Source organism: Barbus barbus, assembly GCF_936440315.1.
Source record: "Barbus barbus genome assembly, chromosome: 40".
Lineage (NCBI taxonomy): Eukaryota > Metazoa > Chordata > Actinopteri > Cypriniformes > Cyprinidae > Barbus > Barbus barbus.
In genome coordinates, this window is record NC_136718.1 from 9,385,878 (window position 1) to 9,411,923 (window position 26,046).

The window sequence follows — 26,046 nt, forward strand, 5'->3', positions numbered from 1 at the left end:
CCGATATGGTGCTGCATTTAAGACCTACTGCTGCTTCACAAATAGCATACATAACCCATAGCAGATCTATACAGGTGGAGCTGGGGAGGTGGAGGGTTTCAGAGGAACTTTGAAAGCACACTGCGATGTTCTCTAGTCTAGTGAATGCTAACCAACCATTTAAATGTAAATCTGTAAGCTCAGTGACTGCATATGCAACATGAACCAATCAGCTTGTGCCAAGTTGTTTAACGCTGTGAATATCATCAGTTTGCGTTAACGACTTATCATTCTGTGCCATCTAGATTTTCATGACAGAACTTGGCATTTACACTTTAACATAAAAGATCTCTAATATAATGTTTTGCATGATTTCTTTGGCAAAGCATCATGTGAACTAAAATTTAAATTGTACTTATAAAACTTAGAAGTTTATAGTTATAAAACTTGTAAAATTGTAACTGTGATTAAATTAAATATATAGTCTGTAGTGCTGTGCTGAACCTGTGTTTCGTGAGTCTCAGAGTGGCTTGGTTCACAGTGCGCAATGCACCAGTTGCACTTTATTTTTCCATTGACATAATTTCCAACATTTGATTACAGCATTTTACTAGATTTGTAATGAGAAGCACTTGTAAACCCGTTGCCACAGAAACTTAAAGATCTCCCTGCAATAATAAAAGCTCTTGGAATAAAGTATTTCATTTAACTGCTGAAAAGTAAAATGATTATTAACTTACATTTACAGTGCTGCTGTATTGCAATAGTAATATATCGTTAAAGGGATATTCATTTCTTTAAATATTATAATTATTAATTACTGTTTATTTAAAAATGTGTGAATGAGACACTATCACAACTAAAACGGTGTTTGAGTCCACTACGCAAAGACCTTTTACTCTTTTAAATCTGGTCACTGAAAAAAGTTTGGAGATCTTAATTTTGCTTCCAAAGTGCCCAGATTGATGCATTTAACTTTAAAATGTATAACATTCAGGAAACACTAAATTCATCCTTTATTTCCTTTCCTAACTCTCAAATGGTTGAGAAAGTGGCTGGAATTCACTCATTTTGAAAGCGTCCTCAGTACTTTCGACCACTGTTCAAGCTGTCAAGTCTGATTTTGTCAGACTGGGACTTAAACTAAAAGCCACTGGCTATTAATTGTTTCTCTCTTTGCAAATAAATTAGCTATTTATGTGCCGTTGAACAGGAATCAGAAACAACTGGAATGTTGAAAAGAGGCCTATAAAATGAGTCACTCTTAGAGAAACGAACAAATATGTGCAAAATATCTGTCGATTCCACTTAATGATCATAGATTTAAGGCAGCAGTACTTGAAATCCCAGAGTGCCGTGCCTGTAAAACCCCCATAAGACCAAACCCAATTCTCAAGCTTAGCTGCTATAGAGCTGTCAGTGCTTTGACCGCTAGGCAGAGATCCCACAAGACTGAAAACCCCACCCAAATCAATCATACTCCGCACTAATGCAGAGGTCATTCTGGAGAAACGAGAGCGTCCCTGTTGACTGCAGCAAACTTACTGAAAAGGGCCAGCAGAAGCACGTATAGGCCTGAGTCTTTCTGTTTTGCATCTGAAGTCTACATATGTTCACAAGCAAACAATTAAAGAATCAACAAGGAGAATGAATTAGCAAATAAAAAACGTCAGGCATCAAATGAAGCCAGTGTGTTTTGTGTGTATGAAACAGTTCCATTCGGCTGTAATTACTCTGGCAGATCACATCAGTCAGCCGTCACACTGATGGAAGGCGGATAAAATACAAACACAGGATGCAGGCAAACAGTCGCCGCAGATTAGGAGCCAACCTAATATCGCTCTCCATTCCCCGCCGCTCTGAGAAAATGCACTGAGATAGTTGTGAGGTGTGTTTTGGCCACAGCGCTTTATGTGAAGGAAGGGTGTGTGTTTCCTAAGAGTGAAAGTGGAGAAAGAACATGCAGGTTGAGTAGATGTACTGAAAAAAATGAAGGATGAGAGCACTAAATCTCAGTAAACACTAGCTTGATAACCACACAACAACATAGAGACTAAAAACAAGTTTTGTTAGGTGAAAGTGTAACAGAAAATGCCCAGAGGAACATTTTATGGCATAAAAGATGTTTTTCATAGCTCAGATTTAATGGTCACACAATCTCATGCACTGTAAAAAAAAAAAAAAAAAAAAAGAGAAATCAGCAGATTTTTGAGTTTTCTCAACTTCTTGTTTTACGTTTATACAACAAAAAGTTGAGAAAACTCAGAAATTTCCTTAAATATATAAGTTGAGTAAACTCAAAAATCTGCTGAAGCTGGTTGCCTTAAAAAAAAAAAAAAGTTGAGCCAACTTAAAAAGTTTGTTTCGTTTCGTAACTATTTAAGGTGAACCGGGGGGTAATGTATTTGAATCTTATTTGTACGTTTTCTGTTGTTGTTTGATCTGCTTTCCACTGAAAGTTCTTTACTTTTTTCTAAAATTCATGTTTTATGAATCACGCTGTACTAATTTAAATCACCACCTTGTAAAATACTTGCTTTTTTAAAACTAAAACTCTTATATATTTTTTTTGTTAATAAGGTTAAAATAAATATTGGATGGAAAAACTAATTACACAACAAAAAACTAATTAAAAATGTTGCTTTGGAACAAGTTTTGCTCTGAAATAAGTTCAAGTTGAAGCATTAAAATGACTTGAAACTAACTAAAACTGAACTTAAACCGAAATAGAAAATAAATGAAACAAAGAGAAATATAAATATATATATATATAAAAAAACTAATACAAATGACAAAAGCACATAAGATTATGAAAAAATTTAACTAAAATAAAACAAAATTTGAAAACCTAAAATTACAAGCTAATTCCAAATGAATAATAATAATAAAAAACTAGTACAAATAATGTTAAAAATAATACTGATATTTGGCCATATTGGCAAACCTGAGCACTTCTTGAGACATTCTTGAGATCATTCTTGTTCTTCTGAATCTCTATAAGAGACTCTAGATAGATCTCAATAGTGTTTTTTGTTCTCAGGAGACTAATCTGAAAGGCAAAAGTTTCAATTTGTCCTCCATATAATGTCATTACTCTCAAAGAGAAACTATTTATTTATTTAAAAAGATCTATCTATTTGTGATTCATCTTTCCTGTGGGTTTCCTTTATCCTGTCACTAGTTAGGACTTCATTTGTAACAAAGCGTGATAAAAAGAAGGGTCAGATGAGTTAAAAGATAAGACAGAGGAAAGACAAAACAGCATAAACGGATATGGAGAGTTTATGAAATCTGGAGAGTCCCAGACAGGAAAACAACTCATTCTCCACCACAAGACCAGAATGATGGTAATTAACGTCATCCCATAATTAGATCTTATATTGTGTGATTACAGTTTAGCAGCTACATGACCAATCCCTGTTCAGACTACACAAGTGAACTCCAGAGGTTAGGGTACAACCATAAACCATATGTTAACATCATCACTTTTAGGGATTAAACTAGTTTGAACTTGACTCAACCTCTGCCGCATGTTCGAGCCTCTGTCTCTCGCTCTCATTCTCTCTCTCTCTGTTTCTTGCCAAAATGCCATCATGCTGTGCCAGGAAATCTGGGTCAATGGCAAAAGTGGCAGAAGGAAAAACAAGAACCAGAGAAAGACAGATCCTTGTCTCTCTCTAGGGGACTTTGAGGTTCTTGGGATAGTAGAGGAAATCTACATTTTTTCATGCAATTATCACATGAAGCAACACATTGCTATGTGTCTCCCACTCTCACATTGATCGTAAGAAACAGCATTTGTTCTGTGTAATACATCAAGTACTCAACACAGCCAGAGCAATCTTGTATGTGTAAATAAAGTATACTGTTATATGCCAAAATAATATTAGATATTAATTATTCATCCAGAATTCAAAATAATAAATACTGTTTTCAAATCATTTCCAGTATACACTACATAAACAGTAGGAATTCTACTCTGTTATTTCATGTTTTAAACAGTAGTATTGCTGTCACATGACTTTATCATGTTATAAGTGAGCAGTAATAAGGCATCCAGTGTCTTTAAAGAAAAAAAACTAACTTAAAAATTAGTTTACATAATGCATGTTGGTATAAGAGTCTTGGTTCACCCAAAAATGAAAATCTGCAAAAAATTAGGTGCATCCCAATTTTTGTACTTATGCACAATTCTGTGTCATTTTTAGTATAAATAGTGTGTTCATACTGAAAATTCAAAAAAGAAAAAGCGCTTGTTACTTGTGGAATATTGTGATTTTTTTTATCAGCTGTTTGGACTCTCATTGTGACGGCACCCATTCACTACAGAGGATCCATTGGAGAGAAAATGATGTAATGCTAAATTTCTCCAGATCTTTTCTGATGAAGAAACAAAATTACCTAAATGGCAGGATGACCTGAGGGTCAGTAAATTGTGTGCAAATTTTTATTTTTGGGTCAACTGTATACGACGTATATTAACTGGAATGAAAGGAATAGCATTGAATTGTTTGATGTAGTTTTGCTATTATGGGAAATGGATATTCAGTGCATAAAAATTGTATTATATAGCCTACTGTAGAAATAGTATGCATACTATGTTAGTATCCCTATTTCTGGTACTCATTCTGGATCATGTGGAGCCGTACATTAGATCTTCATGAATAATGTATTTAGCTGACACCACCTGTGTTCCATATACTCACTGAAAGACATTATATAATAGTGAAACAGAGCACTGCTAAACATTTGATGAGCTGTGTCAGAATGAAAAGAATGTTTGGACATTGTACAAGCATATGAATTATATGTGTCACTCTCATTTTATGAACGCACATCCTCTTTCCAACCTCATTAAATAAAAATTAAAATGTTGCTGACCATAACTTTTGAACAGTAATGCATGTATAAATATATTTTGCAGTTTCTATACGTGATAGACTCTGTAGAGAGAGCTGCCAGGTGTTCCTTATAATTAATTCATCATAGGTTTGCTGTGGACATATTTAGACTGAAACTCAATACAGAGACGCAAAAGGGGATGGTCATGATGATAATAATGACAGCGTTTTAATGACTTCTAATGAGTTTTCAGATGCTACTCCTCTCTTTCTCTGTGTGAGCATGAGGTGACACAATATGTTATTGATAAATACATAATTCAAGTAATGCAGGCATTTAAAGATCTAGGTTGCACATGGATTAGACATTCCTTGTCATGGTCACTCGCATACTAATACAGACACACAAAGCTGCAAAATGCAAATGCAGAATTAGCTATAACCTCCCTACCATTTGTGCATACAATTAAACTAAAGGTGAAAGGACGTGCCATATTTTTTGTATTGCTTTGAATTGCAGTGCAGTGCATTAAACACACACACACACGCACACACACACACACACACACACATTCTCTCTTTCATAGACACACTCAACTGTTATTATTCCCAATCCACACTGTCCTTTCATTTGAATGAAGGTCATTTGCTATGATTTACAGCTACAAAAAGGCCACTCAGTCAAAAAGACTAAATAAGAGAAGAGTGAAATATGACAGATATGAAGAGTGCAGGAAAAGGAAGAGTGAGAAGAGTGAAATGGGAAGCTGATTTTCCTGCTAAAGTGTCTTTTCTGAGGGTTGAATGCTTCAGTAGTGAACAGCAGCATGTCGCTGTATGTGATGCTGTAACTTTTCCTTTTCTTAGTTTAGCTTTATAAGTGTGAAGTCATTATCAAACCAGATAGGCATGAAGGACATGTGATGTATTTTCAAATTACATGTGTTACTAACCTAACATACAATGTTTACTTCATTGCATGACACCAAACATTCACATTGCAGTCCTGCTTTTCAACATCTAAATAGTAGTTCTGGTCCTGAGCTTTGGATTCAGATGTTGAATATCCCTGTCTTACAAGATGAGATAAAGAGGAGGGGGAGGTGAAGGTGACAGTGGGGGCTACGTCTCGTCGAAAAGATAAAGGAAATGTTTAATCTCCCCTCCCCTATAGCCCCACACTCGCTTCACCCACCCTTGACCCCAAAGTCATCTCTCTTTCTGTCCATTCAGAATGCCACGAAAGCACCTGGCATGAAGCTGCTTGTGTGATAAATCCATCTCTCTGTCAACTCTGTTGTGGTCTGCTGAACCACATCAGTTTGACCAGTCATTCTTCTATCTACACCTACATAAATCATAACCTTAATCAGCTTTTCACAAACTAGGCACATCACCTGGATTTCTGGAAACAAACAAACATATAAATATTAAATTATAATATTATTTATGGAAATAAAAATTATATATTGGTTAAATAATAAAATATGCCTACATTTATAACAGAGTTGCATGTCAAGAGTTGAGTATAGCAATAGAAACTGAAACTATGATGTGATTATTCATCCAAATAGAAGCTTCTAAATTCAAAATTGAGGGGGGCTAGAACTGAGCCCTGGGGGACACCTATAAACACAGTAACCCTGTTAACAGTGTCATTCAGAACAGGTCATAAACACTCCTTGCTGACCATTACATTTGTTATGACATAAATAATAAAAAACAACATTCTTTAGGTTTTGGCCTTTTTTATTGTACATGGTTTTAGTCTTTTTGTTAGCATTGCTAATCGAATATATTCATAAATCTTGAAAAAGGTAAATGCTTTCATTGACATTTAGCTTTTAAACATTTAGTTTAAAAGCAGTCTACATTAAAAAGCGTTTATTCTTTCTTCATCTGAATCTGTTTGTTTTTTATATAAATCATTCAGGCTCTTTAGTTTATAAGGTTGCCATAAATACTATGGATATGCAAGATATTTGTGGGCCAACAAAGTCACAGTACTAGAGACATAAACAAAAACAACAAAAAATTATTGGTTAATCTTGCCCTCAAAACTTTTAATGGCTTTACAATCACAATTTAAAAAGAAGAATCAAGTGTAAGTAGCTGAGGTGAGACAAGAGTACTTGAAATGATATCTTTTCTCCTTCCAACATCAAATAGATTGTCACAGGACAGAAAAAAAATTATGGCTTTTATGTTTTTTTTCTGTACAGTAGATCTTTCAAACACAAAGCAGTTTTTATAAGGACTTAATTCCCACCATTTGAATTCAGCATTTCCATTTCAACTTACAATTACATTTTTCAACACATGCCAGCACCAGACAAAACAAACAAATGAAAACCTGATATCAAAATTTACCAGGCCTGCAGCCTTCTACTATGATTAATTGCCCCTCTTCATTAGAGAAACCTCATTTGTCAATGTCACATCAATACAGTGTTTGTCTCTGAACAGGACAACACATAACACTCTGCCCTGACCTCAAGCAATGCTAAAGCCTGTGGCTGATAACAGAGAGAATCAAAGAAAGATAGCAGGAGCGATATAGCTACAGCTAAAGTAGGACAATCTCAGCCTCTGCAGAGGAGACAGGAGACTCTCCCATCCATCACACAACTCTTCACAGCTCATTACTGGGGAATACCCACTAACATATACACCCAGTGTGTTTCCTGTAGCACTGTTTTTTTTTTTTAGAGTGTTTTTCAAAACATGCATATGTTCATCAGTGCATTAATATATCACAGGTGTTATTGTGTTACATCAGAATTGAATTCAAGGAGAAAAGATGAAGAAAAAAACTCCCTTCTGACACAAATACCATCCGTAAGAAGAAATGCTTTGCAGAAATGTATCTCTCTCTTACAAATCTCTGTATTTTAAACACTTGTCATTTCAGTCTTCTCACATACTGTAACAGCAATCATTTCACGGTTTCTCTTTCTCTGACATTTTCTTCACCCTTCATCGTCTTGCACCTACAGTGTCATAAACAGACAGAAAGATTCCACAGAGAGCACCTTTAGCACAACACTTCAAAAGGAAAGGACTTATTTTTTTATATTTTTCTAAAGAAAACCACAGTGTCACCACCACTGCAATGCCAGGGTGCACTGTAAAAAATAAATCAGTTAAATGTATGGTAAATAAACAGCACTTGTGGTTTCAGAACTTTAGGTTTAGCAACAATTCAGGTTTTACGGTACTGAACGTAAGTGTTTAGTTAAAAAAATAAAATACCATCATGCACAAAATACCATCATGGTAACAAACACGATACTAACACAATGCAATAAACATTAATTAAACAACATTAGGTGTATAACATAAAACACAAATGTACACGATGGATAACAAAAACAAACATAATTGTTACAGAAACAATTAACGTCTCATGCAGGGAATTGTTGGAGTATCAGTTTACGTTTTTTCACTGTAAATTATAAGATAACCATGCGTTTTTACTTCCAAATCTGTACATTTAACAGTATTTTAATGCTAAATTAATTCTAATTTCCTGTTAGATCTATTACAGTTTTTCACATATAAGGTCTCCATTAACCATTGAAATCTTGCATCAAACATGATGTGTGTTTTTTTTTAAGTTCAAGTTTAAACTCATTTCAAGTTTTAGGAGTTTGCTCATATAACTAACCCTAACAATAAACTACTTATTAACCTCATTTGAGTTTACAAATAATGTGATGATAATTTACTTTGATTCTACAATAATTAATTTTTAATGCTCTTTTAGGTTTATTGTTTATATTTGCACACATGAGAACAGGTTAAGGAGAGGGAGTCAGCAGATGTTTCAGCTGTCCATGCTAAAGCAGAATTCACAGTGTCAACACTTTTGGATCACAAGCTTCTCACTTACAGCAGGAATCTAGTCTGTGTTTGTGTGTGTGCGTGTTGTGTGGAAACCGAGCGGGAGGCGCTTTCATCTGCAGCGGTTTCATTCACACGGTGTTAATTAGTATGTGAAAAAAAATCCATGTGGAAATGTGCCTATAAGAAACTAATTTTAGAGCAAAGAAACCATGTCCTTTCTCACGTTCTGTATGCATACAAATACAAGAAGTCTTGTGAGAAAAGACTCACATACAGTCCCCTCCATAAGTATTGGAACAGTAAAGTCAAAATTGCTCTGTTGGCTGTGGAGTCAAGATATTTGCAAATATGATTAAAAGATGAATATGAGACAAAACTACAGAATGTCACATTTTATTATTAGCCATTTCAACACATACATGTTTTAACAAATAAAAAGAACAGCACTTTTAGAGTTCATCCCACTCATTGATGTAGAAGTATTGGGACAGTTGAACATAAGGCAGATATAAAAGATTAAAAGCTATTATTTAGTTGCAGATCCCTTGGACACAATCACAGCAGTGAGTCTGTGACCCATAGACATCACCAGACTCTTGGTCTCATCCTTTGAAAGACTTTTCCCAGCCTTTAATGCAGCCAATTCCATTTGTTGCTTGTTTTGGGGAGTTTCTGCCTTTACTCTCCTCTCCATCTGGTGAAATTCATGTTCAATCGGATTTAAATCTGCAGATTGACTTGAGCAATCTAAGACTTTCCATTTCTTTGCCCTTATAAATTCCTTGACTGAACTGGCAGGGTGTTTTGGGTCATTGTCCTGATGCAATATGAAGCACTTCGAATGAATCTGGTGGCATTTTCTTGAATATTGGTAGGCAAGATGGTTTTGTACTCTTCCAAATTCATTCGGCTACAGTCATCATACATTAAGTCATCAGTAAAGTTGAGAGAGCCTGTTCCAGAGACAGCCATGCATGCCCATGCCATGACACCACCTCCACCATGCTTTACAGATGAGGCTGTATGCTTGGGATCATTTGCAGTTCCCATTTTTTCTCCACATTTTTGCTTTACCATCACTTAGATAAAGGTTCATTTTTGTCTCATCGGTCCATAAACACAGTTCAAATCTCTTCTGGCTCACCTTTGTGCTTTTTTGCAAACTCTAATCTTGCCTTCCTATTTTTGGTGCTGGTCAGAGGTTTGCATCTTGCTGTGCAGCATCTGTAATTCTGTGTCAAAGTCTCCTGAGGACAGTAGATTGTCAGAGCATCACCCCAGCTTTCTGGAAGTTGTTGGTGATTTTACAGACACGTCTTTTAGGGTTCATTTTCACAGCTTTATGATTTGTCTGTCATCAACTACTGTTGTTTTCTCAGCCGATCACGTCGTTGTTGGTTGCTGGTGTCCAGGGGCGTAGATTACGCAGGGGACGTGTCGCCCCCACTTTTTATAAAAAGTAAATTCGTCCCCCGCAATTTTTCATTGGACAGTTGTGTTCTCATTCATTAGAGGTCGAGATGAGTTCAAAGCGGCAAAAAACTATTCACTCCTCTTTTACGAAAAAGTCATGCAGTGTAAGTTGGCATGTGGGATCCGAATAGTGTTGCACAATGTTGAGTGACTCTGCCTATTGCTCATGTTGAATAATTAGCAAGTTTTGATGTTCATTGTATGGAGAAAAAAAAAGCTGCCTGGACAAACATGCAATTATTTTCAGTGTATTTTTCCGTAACTCTTTTGTAACGTCTTTTATTTTAACACGTTTGTATGTTATCAGAACCATTCAAATAAGAATAAAGATAATGTTGAACTGAGATTTTACAGCGTTTGCAGCTTTGTGACATGTTTAACTGCCAATACTATACATGATGTATTTCAATCAAGTATGCAAGCACTGACGATCTCATATAGGACCGATCTCAATTTAGGGCTGCTCTGTCATTATTGCACTAATTTGACGTTTTTGTGTTGTCAAGAATGAACAAGAAACAGTCAGCCTAGGTTTGTTAGGACAGAATCAGGACGACACACAAGAAAAACAAACTTCACAGGTGAGAAGAACTGATAGAGTGGCTTTTAACACCTGGCTATTTTTACATTGTATAAAATCTAAAATATATTAATACACAAGCGTTTGTAGGATTATATATGGACCAATCATAGAAAACACATAATTAGTCAAATATAGAAAAATAAAAAATAACATTAGTATGATGAACAACTTCTCAGCTATCATTTATAACTACAGTAGGTAATTATTAGCTTGCATATTGGTTGTTGATTAGTACTTAAGCATATATTAATTCTGTATTCTTCATGATCATATTCTGCATCCCATAATCATAAACTTAACTACAACGACTACCTTACAAGCTATTAATAAGCAGTAAATGAAGAGTTTATTGAAGTAAAAGTCATAGTTAATAGTGAATATGTGTTCCCCATTCTACAGTGTTAAAAATAATTTAGGATACAAATGATTGGTTATTGTCCAGCAGTGTATTTAATGTGTTATTTTCTTCTGTATGTCACTATTCCCTGTATGTACATGTTTCAAACACTGCTTTATTTGCTGTAGACAGAGGCAGAAGTGAGAGTGAATGAGGCAGAAAGTTTCAGTGAGGCTTCAGAGGTAAAGATTGTTTACAGCATTGTCTATGATAAGATATTATCTAATATTATTAGATATATTAGACTAATGTATAATAGAACAGAACAGAATAAAGAAGTATGTGAATGTGCAAGTATCCATGTACTCTACATACAACACACACAAAATACAATCTGAAATATGTAACAATAGTACCCTTATAAGGACATCTTTGTAACTTATACTCAAAAAGGTGCACATATAGAGTACCAATATGTACCGTAATGTACAACTATGAAACTTTTTGGGGTAAATAAGGTACAAAGATGTCCTTTTAAAGGTACTGTCCCAGTGACAAGCTGTTGTATTTCTTTCTTTCTTTCATTCTTTCTTTTTCTTTTTTCTCTCTTTCTTTCCTTCTGTTTTATAATCATATATAATAATATAATCATAAAGCATATTAAGCAAAAAGGTATGATTAAAAATAAAACCTGTAAAATAAAAATAAAATGTGACATTCTGTAGTTTTGTCTCATATTCATCTTTTAATCATATTTGTAAATGTCTTGACTCCACAGCCATCAGAGCAATTGTGTCTTTACTGTTCCATACTTATGGAGGGCACTGTACATTTGTAACTGGGAAATATTTTGCCAGTAATAATCCATAATTGAAAAATAAGTTGTGTCTTATCTTGAGCCCTTCAGCTAAATAACAAATGATCATATATATTATCACACACACACACATATATATATATATACATTATTATTATTATTTTTTCACTTATTTTTATGATTATTACTGACCTGCCCCAGACACTATTCTTTCTTATTACATGGATTGCTTTCTCTGGAACTGAACATAAACCCTACTCTCTCTCTCTCTCTCTTTCTTTGTGCACCCCTCATCTATTTCCCTCCTGTGCCCTGTCTTTGTTTCCATGGAAACAGTTGTCAACGTGGAGGGAACAACGTGGCAGAATACAGCAGCAGATATTTCCCAGAATGCACTGGCACTAATGGAGGAGAATCCCATGAGGGGATTAGTCGTGTGAGGCTGTTCATTGGTGGTGGTAACGATATGATAAATAGCTGCATCACCTTAACAAACGCCGTTAGTGAGCCAGGTCACCTTCCACACGACTGTGTGTTCCTGATGTCCTTAAAATCACCTACACATCTATCTGCTACACCTACACTGCTTTTAACAGTATAATAAAGGCACTAATAATCATAATAATAAAATCTGGCATTTCCAAAAGCACTCTGGAAATGTATAATATTCACTAAACTATATCCATAAATGCAAAATGCAATTGCATAGCACTTGTGATTTAAATTGCATTTATTTATTCCATTATTTGTTGTTACTCAAACATTCAGTGATTTTAATTATGAGTGCATTTCAGTAATTAATTGCATCTGCAGTGCAGTAAACAGAAAAGAACACAACTGAATAATGCATCTATTCTTCAGATTGTTTCTCATGATAAAGGACACAATGACTGCTCTTTGTTATGTGCTTGGATTTTTTATTGTATTTAAAATATTCAAATTAAGATTAAATAAACAATTAAAATGTAAAATCATGTCTTCACATTATAGTGCCTTGGCTTAATCCTGTGCATATTATTCAAAAGTTTGGGGTCAGTAAGATTTTTCTTTAAAGAAATTAATACTTTTATTGATCAAGAAGGCTTTTGTAGTAAAATACTGTTAAAAGTTCAGTTTTGCATCACAGAAATAAATTACATTTTAAAATGAAAGAAAACAATTACAATTTAAATTGTAAAATTGTATTGCTGTTTTGCTGTAGTTTTAATCAAAAAAATGCAGCTTGTTTTTGAGAAACTTTTTTAAGAAACCTAAGCAAACCCAAACCTGAACAGATTATTACAAAAAATAAAAATGTGATCATTATGATTACACAAAGCCCTGTACCTGTTGGGGTTCATTTTGTAAGCCGTACAATAATTGTAGGTAAAACAGAGAAAACATCAATTACTATCATGCATGAACAGTCCTTACACACACTCCATTCAGACACGTTTCCGCCACTGAATAAAAAAATAAAAAGGTAATTGTGACTTTTTATCTCACAATTCTGACTTTTTTTCTCATAATCGCGTGATACAAACTCGCAATTCTGACATTTTTCTCAGAATTGCATGATATAAACTCGCAATTGCAAGTTAAAGAGTCATAATTCTGAGATATAAACTCGTAATTCTGACATTTTTCTCAGAATTGCGTGATATAAACTCGTAATTCTGATATTTTTCTCAGAATTGCGTGATATAAACTCGCAATTGCGAGATAAAGTCGCAATTCTGAGAAATAAAGTCAGAACTGCGAGATATAAACTCACAATTCTGACTTTTTTCTCAGAATTACGAGTTTATATCATGCAATTCTGACGTTATATTGTGCAATTGCGAGAAAAAAATGTCAGAATTACGAGTTTTTATCTTGCAATTGTGACTGTATAAATCGTAATTCTGACTTTATAACTCGCAATTGCGAGTTTATATCTCACAATTCTGTGAAAAAAGTCAGAATTGTGAAATAAAAAGTCGCAATAAACTATTTTTTTTTATTCAGTGGTGGAAACAGGCTTCCATAAAATGGGCTTCCATACTATTGCTATAAAATCCATCTACTCATTAAAAAAAAAAAGTGACATGTATCGGTCTAAATCTCTAGGCTCTATCATGACTGATTCAAAATTATTGAGTGATGGTCAAGTTTAAAGGAACACTCCACTTGTTTTGAATATAGGCTCATTTTCCAACCCCCCAAGAGTTAAACAGTTGAGTTTTACCATTTTTGAATCCATTTAGCCGATCTCCGGGTCTGACGGTAGCACTTTTAGGGTAGTTTAGCATAGATCATTGAATCTGATTATACCGTTAGCATCTCGCTCAGAAATTACCAAAGATTACCATGGGTGCAGCAGGCACAATGATATTACTTGATATTCAAAAATCACTTCAATTACACCTCAAAGATGAGGTGGAGCTGTAAGAAATGTAGGAGCTGTGTGGGCTGCTCTCTTGTTTTAATGCTGAATAAGAGAGCAGTGAAGTCTCCTTAAGAGTCTTGGTAATCTGGCACTTTTATATATCAAATGATCACCCCAAGATGCTCGGCTCTGAAAGCATTTTTAGCTCAAAGAAACTGGAAAAGGTGACAGGTGAATAAGAAGAAAGAGGATCTGAAAGTCTGCATGGGAGGGAAAAAGAGCTTGAAGACAGGTGAGAAAAAAAAAGATAAATGAGCCTCTCATATGAAGGTCATTATTTGTGTGTGATTTCATTCTCTGTATCAGAGATACTAATGTTGAACACCTGATGAGAGGAGTGGAGAGTGTTGCAACACCATCAGTTTAACCAATTACAAACGGGCTACAGGGGTAAAATCAACAACATACATCAGCTCCAAACTCAAAAAACAAAATCTGAGGTATAAGTACAATTTTAAGTCTGGTTTATAATTTAATTTGTGAATTTGTCAAAAAGGCAAAAATTACATACTATTCTTATATAAACTAATTACATACTACTCTCTTAGGAGCCATCATCACTGTATATGTGTGTGTGTTTGAGTGTTTGCGTAGTACTTGCAATAAAGTTAAATAAGATGGCACACCTTTTTTTGCGGTGCATATTTTAATCAGAACAGGAAGTGAAAATGTCAAGTGCCCCTCACGGTGTCCTCGCCACCAGCTGGGCTGTGCTAATGCACTGCTGAAACACACACACACACCTTTCCCTCGCATCCCCTCAGCCAGCAATGAAAAGCTCAAATAAACCTGGCTGCTCTCAGAGTGTCTCCTCGTCCTCCTGTCATCTGCATGCACTGAAGAACCACGACCCCCCCTGACCTCAATACACCAGTTATGCTTTCAGATCAGAGCTCTGATTGGAGGACAGGACACCCTCTCTCTCTCTCTGTGTGTGTGTGTGTGTGTGTGGCTGCTGCTGACAGTCACTGACCTTTTGATTGTGTGACTGGAACCATTGACTGGACATGAGAGACACACTCTTCAGCATAACATCAGCACATCCTTATCTCTAAAATATGTGTATGTGTGTGTGTGTGTGTGGGGGGGGGATAAAGTGTAGAATATGAATGGTGGATAAGAGAGAAAGAGCATTGATTCTCTGTTCTTAAGTTACAGCCACTGTTCCAGCAAACCACAATTTAATAGGACACTATAAAATGCCACATAGATTTATACGATCCATGGCTTCTAATATAAATATCAGCATCATCACAAATCCTACATTACTAAAAGGACAAGTATATTAATTACTCTAGCAGGATCAATGAACACAAATGGGTTTCAATGTCACTATGACCTTGAGCACTAAGTGTGATCACATGCGCTTTGAAAGTGAATGATTTCATTTGAAATAATACAATAATTTATCTTTTAAAAATATCATGTAAATCAATCCTTTTGCAGTTTTCAAATCTCGTAGGACCATCCAAAACAGAACAAACAACAAACAAAACAGAACCACGGGAGCTGGACTGACATCTCTCAGCTGGGACTGTTCTCTTTTATTTCATCTGTCTGGGTTCCTCTGAACTCTTGGACAGCGCTGCTCTAGTTTTTGTTGGCGAACATTCAGTAGGGAATTTCTATGCAATAAAGACAGATGGTACCTCAATATTCCTCTCGCTCGCTTTCTCTCTCTTTTAATAAATCTCTAATTAGATGAAATCAGCTTATTGCATTGGTCAAGGTCAACATTTTATTAGTGGCATTTTCTAAAGAAAAGCTTCATTATTTCCATTAATTATTCTAAACATTTAACTCGAAGCGTTAAACTTGTAACCCATCACACACCACTTTAGCTACAGACATGAATGATAACTCAAATCATGCTGCTGGCTGAGATTGGTCTTATGAGTTTTTTTTTCTTCAAAAAATATGATTATGAAATAATGAATTATGAAATCATATGAGGGTTGGCTGCAGCCATTACTAAAAGCAGCATGAAATCAAACATAGAATCCTGTTCAAAGTTGGGGATTTTTTAATGTGTCTAAATGATGTCTCATATGTTCACCAAGACTGTGTTTATATGATGAAAATCCAGTAAAAACAGTAAGGTTGAGAAATATTATTACAGTTTAAAAGAACTGTTTTCTATTTTAATATATTGTAAAATGTAATTTATTCCTGTGAAGCAAAGCTGAATTTTCAGCATCACTACTCCAGTCTTCAGTGTCACATGATCCTTCAGAAATCATTCTAATATGCTGCTGAAGAAACATTTCCAATTATAATTAATGTTGTGCTGCTTAATATTTGATCCGATTCTTAGATGAAATTGCTAAATAAATTCCTTGCTAAATAAAAGTAATAAATTCCTTGCTAAATAAACTTTAATGCACTCTGTTTTTAAGAGAAATATAAAAGCTCACGTTCTGTATGCCACTACTGTACTGTAAAAGACAGAGCCCATTCAAGTGGTAAAAAGTGAGCAAGATCAAACACGCTGTAACAGACTGAAAAGCAAGCGATCTCTATAATACTTTAATCCTGAGAGATTGTGCAGGTATAAAGCTTCTTCTCCTCATTTCACCTCCTGCTTTAAACAACAGCATGTCTGTACAGGATTACCAGGTAGGATCAATACCAGGCTTTTCATCACTGTTCGGAAAGGCAGCTAAGTAGATAGTAAATTTCACTCTTTCCTGCTATTTGTCCCACACAGACATTAACAATGCCATCACTCAGCAGTCAATAGGAGCTATAAGACTGAGATATGTTGCTGCTGGACTGCTCCTCACATCTATCTTCCTCCACGCGCATTCATCTGGATCAGACAAAGTGCAGAAAACACACAGGCTGTTCAATACAGGCTTGTACCTCAGAGACGGACTTAATGACTGGAACTTCAGAGGCGTTTCTGGGAAATCATGGTGTGCCAATTCAGCTGAGAGAGTGTCTTCACTACTGGAACTGATTAATTGATGCTATTTTGAGACCCCGAATGATACTTTATATGATTTATCATATAGTAAATCTCATCAGTCTCTTCACAAATTACACATTTATGCATTTATTCTTGATTGATGCTTATGGTCTGTGAAATACCTTTATACAGGTACATCTAAAAAAAATTAGAACATCGTGAAAAAGGTCAATATTTTTTGTCACTCATTTCAGAAAGTGAAACCCATATATTATATAGATTCATTACACATAGAGTGAACTATTTCAAGCCTTTATTTCTTGAAATTTTGATGATTATGGCTTACAAATAATGAAAACCCAAAATTCAGTGTCTCAGAAAATTTGAATATTACATAAGATCAATAAAAAAAGGATATTTTAACCGAAATGTCAGGCTTCTGAAAACTATGTTCATTTCTATGCACTCAATACTCGGTTGGGCCTCCTTTTGCATGAATTACTGCATCAATGCGGCGTGGCATGGAGGCAATCAGCCTGTGGCACTGCTCAGGTGTAATGGAAGCCCAGGTTGCTTTGATAGCGGCCTTCAGGTCATCTGCATTGTTGGGTCTGGTGTCTCTCATCTTCCTCTGGACAATACCCCATAGATTCTTTATGGGGTACAGGTCAGGCAAGTTTGCTGGCCAATCAAGCACAGTAACACCCTGGTCATTGAACCAGCTTTTGGCACCTTTGGCAGTGTGGGCAGGTGCCAAGTCCTGCTGGAAAATGAAACCAGCATCTCCATAAAGCTTGTCAGCAGAAGGCAGCATGAAGTGCTCTAAAATTTCCTGATAGATGGCTGCGTTGACTGTGGACTTCAGAAAACACAGTGGACCAAGACCAACAGATGACATGGCAGCCCAAATCATCACTGACTGTGGAAACTTCACACTGGACTTCAAGCAACATTCTGTACCTCTCCACTCTTCCTTCAGAATCTGGGAACTTGATTTCCAAATGAAATGCAAAATGTACTTTCATTTGAAAAGAGGACTTTAGACCACTGAGCAACAGTCCAGTTCTTTTTCTCCGTAGCCCAGGTAAGATGCTTCTGACGTTGTCTCTGGTTCAGAAGTGGCTTGGTAGCCCTTTTCCTGAAGACGTCTGAGCGTGGTGACTCTTGATGCACTGACTCCAGCTTCAGTCCACTCCTTGTGAAGCTCTCCCAAGTGTTTGAATCAGCTTTGCTGGACAGTATTCTCAAGCTTGTGGTCATCCCTGTTGCTTGTGCATCTTTTCCTACCCAAATTCTTCCTTCCAGTCAACTTTGCATTTAATATGCTTTGATACAGCACTCTGTAAACAGCCACACCTTTCAGTAATGACCCTCTGTGACTTACCCTCTTTGTGGAGGGCGTCAATGTTCGTCTTCTGGATCATTGCCAAGTCAGCAGTCTTCTCCATTATTGTGGTTTCAAAGAACAAGAGATACCCAGAATTTATACTGTAGGGATGGTCATTAATTGAAACTCAAATATAAATATTCTAATATTTTGAGATACTGATTTCTGACTTTCATGTGCTGTAAGCTCTAATCATCAAAATAAAAAAAAATAAAAAAAAAACTTTTGAAATACTTTACATGTAATGAATCTAAAATATATGAAAGTTTCACTTTTTGAAATAAGTTAATAACTTTTTCACGATATTCAATTTTTTGAGATGTACCTGTATAGACGGTTTCAGCGGAAACAACTTAAACGTTACTGCACATGCACACTTTTGTGGCCCTAAATTAACTTCCAGTAGACATTAAAGCGGGGGAACTAAAGGTCTCCCCGGTAACGGCTGTAGACAAAGCAGCGCTGAGCTTACAAACGCTGCTTTATCAGGCATATAACATGCAAGATGAAATGAAAATGACATCGAACATTTTCTAAAGACAGTGTTACTTCAGAAATACAGTGCTATAAAAACACCCACGCCTCGTTTTGATTTTTAAACATGCATTACGTGCAAATGTTTATGCAACAAAGCCTTTTTGAAAATCGGTCAGTTTTGATATCATGGTGGGTCACCATAAAAAAATGTATAGGAAACACATCCCACAGCACAACCACCTGAGACAAACTATATTACGCATCACTTTAACTTTAACTGTGTTTGTAGCCGACACCACTACCCAGACCGGAAGTTAAATTTTTCTATATTTTCATAAGAGTGGTACCTGCTAATGTTCATATAGCAGTAGTATGCAAATTTATATAGGTTGCATTTTAAATACTCATTATTATATATGAGCAATATCACATGAGTAGCAGTGCAATACCATTAGGTATATTTAAGCATTGCGGTTTAAAAACAAGTGTTTTCGGATTTGTTATTTTGTTTTCGGATTTGTCATTGTGTTTTCATATTGTTATAATTTTTAAAATTTGCATTTGTAATTTATTTTGTTTTCAGAATCGTGATTTGTTTTGCACTTCTTGGCCACCGTAAAAATGCCATGTAAACTTTTCTGAAAACAACCAGTTCCCCTCAGAAACACATTCATCTAAAATTCAATATTTAGGATTCCTATATTTCGCACATCTTGTTCTGCCTGTTATGGTATTTTCTCCTCTTAGCGTCCGTCCTCAACATCTCTGGCCTCAGTTAATGATGCTCTAAAATAGAACAAAAATTGGCCAGTCGAACGGGTGCATGTACTCCACTGTAAAATTTAAATATAGATTAATCATTGTTAAAGCTACAAAGTAACTTGCCAAGACGGGTTTTTTATACTTTTGTATGTATTTGCCCATTCAGGTACAAGAAAGTTTTTTAAAAATGATAAATGCATAATACATATGTCCTATATGGTATGTGTATAACATCATGTGTAATTAATATTGAAAGAATGAAATGTATATTTAAAACAGTCGTTCAATAAAGTTAAATATAACTGTATAACTAATAATGTAGCAGCAGTGGTTTTGTGAGAGGCACTGATCGCACTTTGAAATTCACTGGTGGAACGTTCAGGTTCTCACAGTGTCAAGCTGCTCTTTCAGATTTCCCTCTGACACAAAGAGCAGCTCCTCTGTTGAAACACACTGAGCAAATGAGCTTTGGATTGCCCCTAAAAGCCTTCTTTAGTGTGCCAGTGAGACATCTGAAATAAAAAATGAAAGGAGTAAGAGAACCCGAAAACTGGAGAGACAAAAGAAGACTTTAATTACACATCAAGACTCATACTGTAGTAGAGAGCTGTTCTCTTTAAATTATTATGTTTTTATTTTTTGGTGGAGTGGGAGGCAGATATAAATATATCTGAGATAAATGAGCCTGGAGATAAAAAAAAAAAAAGTACAATTCTACAAAAATTACAAATTTGTAGTTAAACCAGAATTAAAAAAAAAAAAATCTTTCCTGATTTTCCTCAAACTAGAATCCTAAAAACATGATTATCATCTGCCCTTCTGCTCACAAGCGGCAGGTGTGTCAACACAGATTAGCATATCCAACCGTCACAAGAGTGTAAATGAGTATTTGTAAATAATGTCTTCTGATTTATGCACAAACGGTCTAAACTGACGGACCGTGATATCTAGCAGAGCACAGCATGAAGAAACTCAAGGGAGGCATGGAGAGCGCCTGGACGGTACAGCCTGACAGGATTAAAGCCAGGCTTCAGTTTCAATCAGAGCTGGTCAGACGGTAAAGCTTCACGATCAGGCCAGTTATAGCAGCAGACTGCTCTCTGATCAGCCAGAACACTATTAATTATTAAAAGCTCGGAGGGAAAGGCCAGAGACACAGACTGATCTACATCCATCCCAGTATAAGATACATTCAGATCCTTTAACCTTCAAGAGAAACGGAGAGAGAAAAGCTCACATATTAATGGATAAATTACCACAGTCAAACTCTTTATGTGGTTTTGCATAAACAGGGAAATGTCTTGTTCATGCACACAAACAACCCATTAGCAAAACTACAAAAAAAACATCAAAGCGGGACAGAGATGGAGGTTTTAGCAGTAATGTGAGCTTTCATCAGCCCCATTCATTTAATTGCCAGTTACCAAAACAAGCAATTCTGAGGCTTTGTGATGGTGTGACTGATGCAGAAATCCTTAATGCATCAACACATCTGCTGTATGAGCAGCAAATATTCTTAGTATACACAAAAAGCCTTCAAGTCTTTTTCATTCCTACACTCCAACTGGTTTATTGTTCTAGTATAGAACTCTCAGCTCTTGTATGTTTGTTTTGTTTTGCAAAAGTAACTTTAGTTAATTGTACCTATGTATTACTACTGTAATGTACAAATATGCAGATTTTAGGGGTAGATAAGGTACAAAAATGTCCTTATATTGTCCCAGTGACTAGCTGTTGTACCCCTAAATTTATGTGTTTTATTGTTTTGTTTGTTTTTGGTGTTGTGTGTTTTATTTTGGTTTTCTGTCATGTTTTGGCTTGGTAAAGCTCTGGAAGACTTAAAAAATAAAAAAGGTAATTGCAGCTTTTTCGCTCACAATTCTGACTTTTTTGTTGCAATTGCGAGTTTACATCAAGCAATTCTATATCCGAATTGTGATATAAACTCAGAGTTCTGATTTCTTTCTCAGAATCGCAATTTATAAACTTACAATTTACAAACTTGAAGCCAATCAGCAGTAAGGGGCGTGTCTACTCATGATGCGAGGAGAGAGCGCTCATCAGTGCACATGATGGACATTAGCCAAGCCGAGCGATGACAGAAAGATAGAGATGGCGGATAAAAAACAAAAGAGGAAAACGTCTGCGGAACAAAAGAAGGCTTACACCTTGTGTACACAACAGCTAAAGTCTGTCTACACTGGACGCGACAAAGCGACCGTTGAAAATCATTTGAAATTTGTGTCAAAACGCCATAAATAGAACGCAGCAGCAGCTTACTGTCGGGGATTTGTCGTGTCGCGGCACAGCATCCAGCATCAATGATTATAATGAGTTCAATAGTATTCTGTAGCGCCGCTCACGTCCGGTGACAGTGTAGACATATCGGACCCGTGTAAATATCGGATCAACTTTCCAGCGCTGGAGAGAACTCAAGGAGTGGGAAGGCCTGCGATCAGACTCCGAGGTTGCTTTGTTTCTTCTCAATAGGTGAGTAACATTGGTTTTGCTTTGTTTCACAGAACTAATCGTTGCCTGGGTTGCGTACTTATGTGTGAGCTATCAAAATAGTGGCGAGACCCTTTTGGGGTAGGGGCGTGTTTGTTTTGGTGATTTCAAATATCAACATTGGCTACCAGAAATCACTTACCCTACCTTTAATGGCTTTAAAGGTAATTTAATGGTTTTCTCACCACTGTCATGTTTGTTGTGTATTTATTTGTTACTGAAATGAAAGTGCTCAGCACATTTACATGCTGCAGCATGAATGGCATTGGGATGTTCACTGGGGAACAGTATACCGCTGCAAAGGTGTTTACATTTACCCCTAAGCATAGAACAATAAGAAATTAAATGTGAGCATATCAGGGCCTTTAAGATACATTTTTTGCACATCTTTTTCTGACAGTGCAGGAAATAAAAGAAAAGTCTGCAGCTTTCATCTGGGTCTGCTGATGGGCAGTGCCATCCTAAATATACAGGGCGATGTCTGTCTTTATTTGCTGTCTTTCAGATAACATTGTGTCCTGCCCTGTGTGTGCTGAGCACTGACCTCAGCAGCCTCACCCCTGCCATAGACAACTGAGCTGCTGTGCTCAGTTATGTAACAGAGCGTGTGGTAAAATCATGTCTATTCATCAGCAGAAAGCATCAGTGTGTCCTTGATGCCCCTCAAAAATCACACACAGCTGCGCTCAGACGAAAACAAAACAAACAAGCTGCTGTGTTTTCATGTTCACTTGGGGAGGAGTTCAAATTGCGAATCTCTGCAAACAATACAAAAGCTACTAGTGGTTGGAAGACACCCAATAACTTACTTTAATGATGAACTGTTTCATATTTATAGCTGCTCCAGGTCTAAGGCACAGTTTGTGTGGATCCTACAGTCCTAGAGAGATGGATGAACATGCTGTCAGCAACAGACACTGCGTTTACATATCTAGGCCAGATGCAAGGGGGGATTCCTTAAATGGAAGTATATAGAGGTAAACTTCTCCTCTACTATTGTGTAAAGAGAAACAAATGATACCTCAGTGCCAGGCAGGGCTTGTGAGATGAATTAATCCACTGACTGTCTCTGCACCTGGCCAGTATCGCCCAACAGAATCCAGAGGTGTGTACAGAGACATCATACATGCTGCAACACAACAGGATAGAAGCCTAATCAAAAATGACAATGCATCTGAAGACAGTTCATTTGATTTGGAATGTGCTGGAGTCCATAGTCATTGTATATATGTATGTTTGCGGGTGTTTGATCAAGGAAGGTTCACTACGGTTCAGTTAACTTTGATAATAATTATTGACTTTCAATAGTGGTAAATGATCAATGAACAGTATATAAAATACTGCCTTTGGTTAACTTAATAGGCATCCAATTTTTCATTCAGTTGAAGCCTTTTGCCACTTATTTAATGGCAGGTGGCAAACCATTTCAGGAAAAAGCAGCTCAAAACAATTACTGACCAAATAAAAATAAAGTGATAGGATTTAGTTTATTCTCTACATTTACTGATTACAAGTTCATCAGACTGCTGGTTTATTCTTATTTAAATTAAAACATACAAAACATACACAGTAATGTATAACTGACAGTATAACAGTTATTGATGAGACAATAGAAACACTTTAATATAATTTATTAATATAAATTCTATTAAATTGAAATACATATTGAATTTATTAATATAAATTCAATATGATTTTAGTACTATGTATATACTAATATAGTATTTATTAATATTTTGAATTATATCTTTATGTTTCAGCCTTTATTTTAAGGTTTTGTTTTGGTAATTTTGTTATGTGCTTTTGTCATTTTTATATTTATAATATTGTTTAGCTTTATTTTTTATTATCTGTAGTACTTTAACCCAATTGTTTTATTTCAACATTTCAATTTCATTTATTTATTTATTATTATTATTATTTTTTTTTACATTTTAAGCGTTTTCATAATATTTATATTTTATTTTACTTTGGCTTTATTTCAGTTAACAAAAATGTTTTTCAATAGTTTTATTGATAACACTGAATTAAATTTATTAATTTATACGTTCAGTTTTGGTGCTTTTGTGTCAATTATAATAATTTATTTATTTTAATAAACCAACAGCATGCATTCCTTCACATCACCAGTGATTCCCAGACCCAAGTTTGAGAACCAGTGATGTAAAGGTACAAAATAGAGAGGGAAATACAAAAGTTTTGTATTTTGCTTAAATTTGTCCTTTTTGTCCTGCACCTGAGCCCTATTTTGGTTTGTGGCATGTGCACACTTTTTTTTTTTTTTTTTTTTTGCATTTTTGACAAAATAGAGAGAGGACACAAAATCATCAGAAGGAGGCTTCAGGCAATGTTGCAAGCCAGATGCAAACTTGCACTGCCCACATGAGCTCCTCAGCTCAATGTGTCAGTGCATGTGCACTAACTGAGGGTTGTTTTTTTCTGTACACCACTGTATTATTTCTTGCAGTAATGTGCATTTTCACGATTCCTCCCTTGTGTCGTGTACACTTGAGTTTAATATAGTTCTGGGCTGATGCTGGATGTGTTTTTATAGGAGTTTCCCATAGTCCTCTGCAAAAAGCCTTCCAGTATAACTGAAAGCTAAAACCTATAGCATCTTGAATGCGTCACAGTTGAGTCAAAGCTGTATGAGAAAGCAGAGAGGGTAGAGATGGTGGGTGAGGGTAAAAGATTCAGCTATATTTTTGCTGACCTTGCACTGTATTACTCCAGGGAAGCACGCTAGACTAAAGGAAACACAAAAGAACAGAGAGAGGGCGTAGAAGACAGCCTGATGGGCCTGTAAGGCTCATGAAAAGCATTGCATCTATAATTAACCCTTCGAGAACCCTTGAAGAATCCAGCTCCACCAGCAGGACAGTACGACAATTATACATCTCATGACAACTCCCTTTAGACTGCAAGACATGATTTCAATGAAATCCCCAATATGAAACTTAAAGCAAACATCTCAACTAAACAAATGGCAATTCATATGGCAATAATAATTAGGTGACATGTTAAAATTGACAGACTGGGATCTGCCTCCTCTTCTCAAACAAGCAGCATCTGAATAGCACACAGAGATGGTGACAAGTGACTTGAATAGGAAATAGCACCTCCCAGCCGTCTGGATGAGATTGTTTACACAGCCATATGGCTCAGCTGACGGCTGCAGACTGGTGTGATAAACAGAGCGCTTGAGAGGGTTTAGAAGCCCATATTCAGATCAAATCCATAATGCAACTTCACAAACGCAGTGTAGGTTATTGTAAAATGGTTGAAGGGGTTGATCTAACAGGCTGCGGTTCTGTCAAGTCATAAATCTCTGTCAGACTGGTGGTGGAGTACAGGTAGACATTAGTGATGTTCAGCGAAGCTGTGAGATGACTCTCATCTCTGAGTTTTGCCTGTGGCCATTACGTGGCTCATTTACACAGTCAGAGCTGACATGTTTTACCAAACACTCTCGCAGCACTGAGTTGACAGAGGATGAAATTGCATCAGCGTTTATTAAGCTTTATGATTTTCCCCAGGCTATAATCTAAAGACTAAATGTCACTCCAGTATGGTACAGACAGAGGCAGATCATGGAAGGGGCGCCTTGTGATTGGTTTGTATGTATAAGACGGAAGCTTGTGTTCTGTTGGTGTTTAGCGTACAAAAACAGTGATATCGGATGGTAATACCTCAAAATATAGCCATGTTCATGCACCATGAT

The 26,046-nt window shown here is 36.1% G+C and overlaps 1 protein-coding gene across 1 annotated transcript in view; it reads right to left on the minus strand.

Annotated features, from left to right (window-relative positions):
* Positions 1-26,046, minus strand: part of LOC306859778 (oxysterol-binding protein-related protein 2-like) — a 101,569-nt gene that overhangs the window by 70,720 nt on the left and 4,803 nt on the right. The window contains exons 2-3 of the mRNA XM_079401030.1: positions 23,347-23,454; positions 23,135-23,205 (exon numbers count right to left, since the gene is read on the minus strand). The gene's annotated coding sequence lies outside the window, so the exon portion shown is untranslated. The remainder of the gene's footprint in view (positions 1-23,134; positions 23,206-23,346; positions 23,455-26,046) is intronic.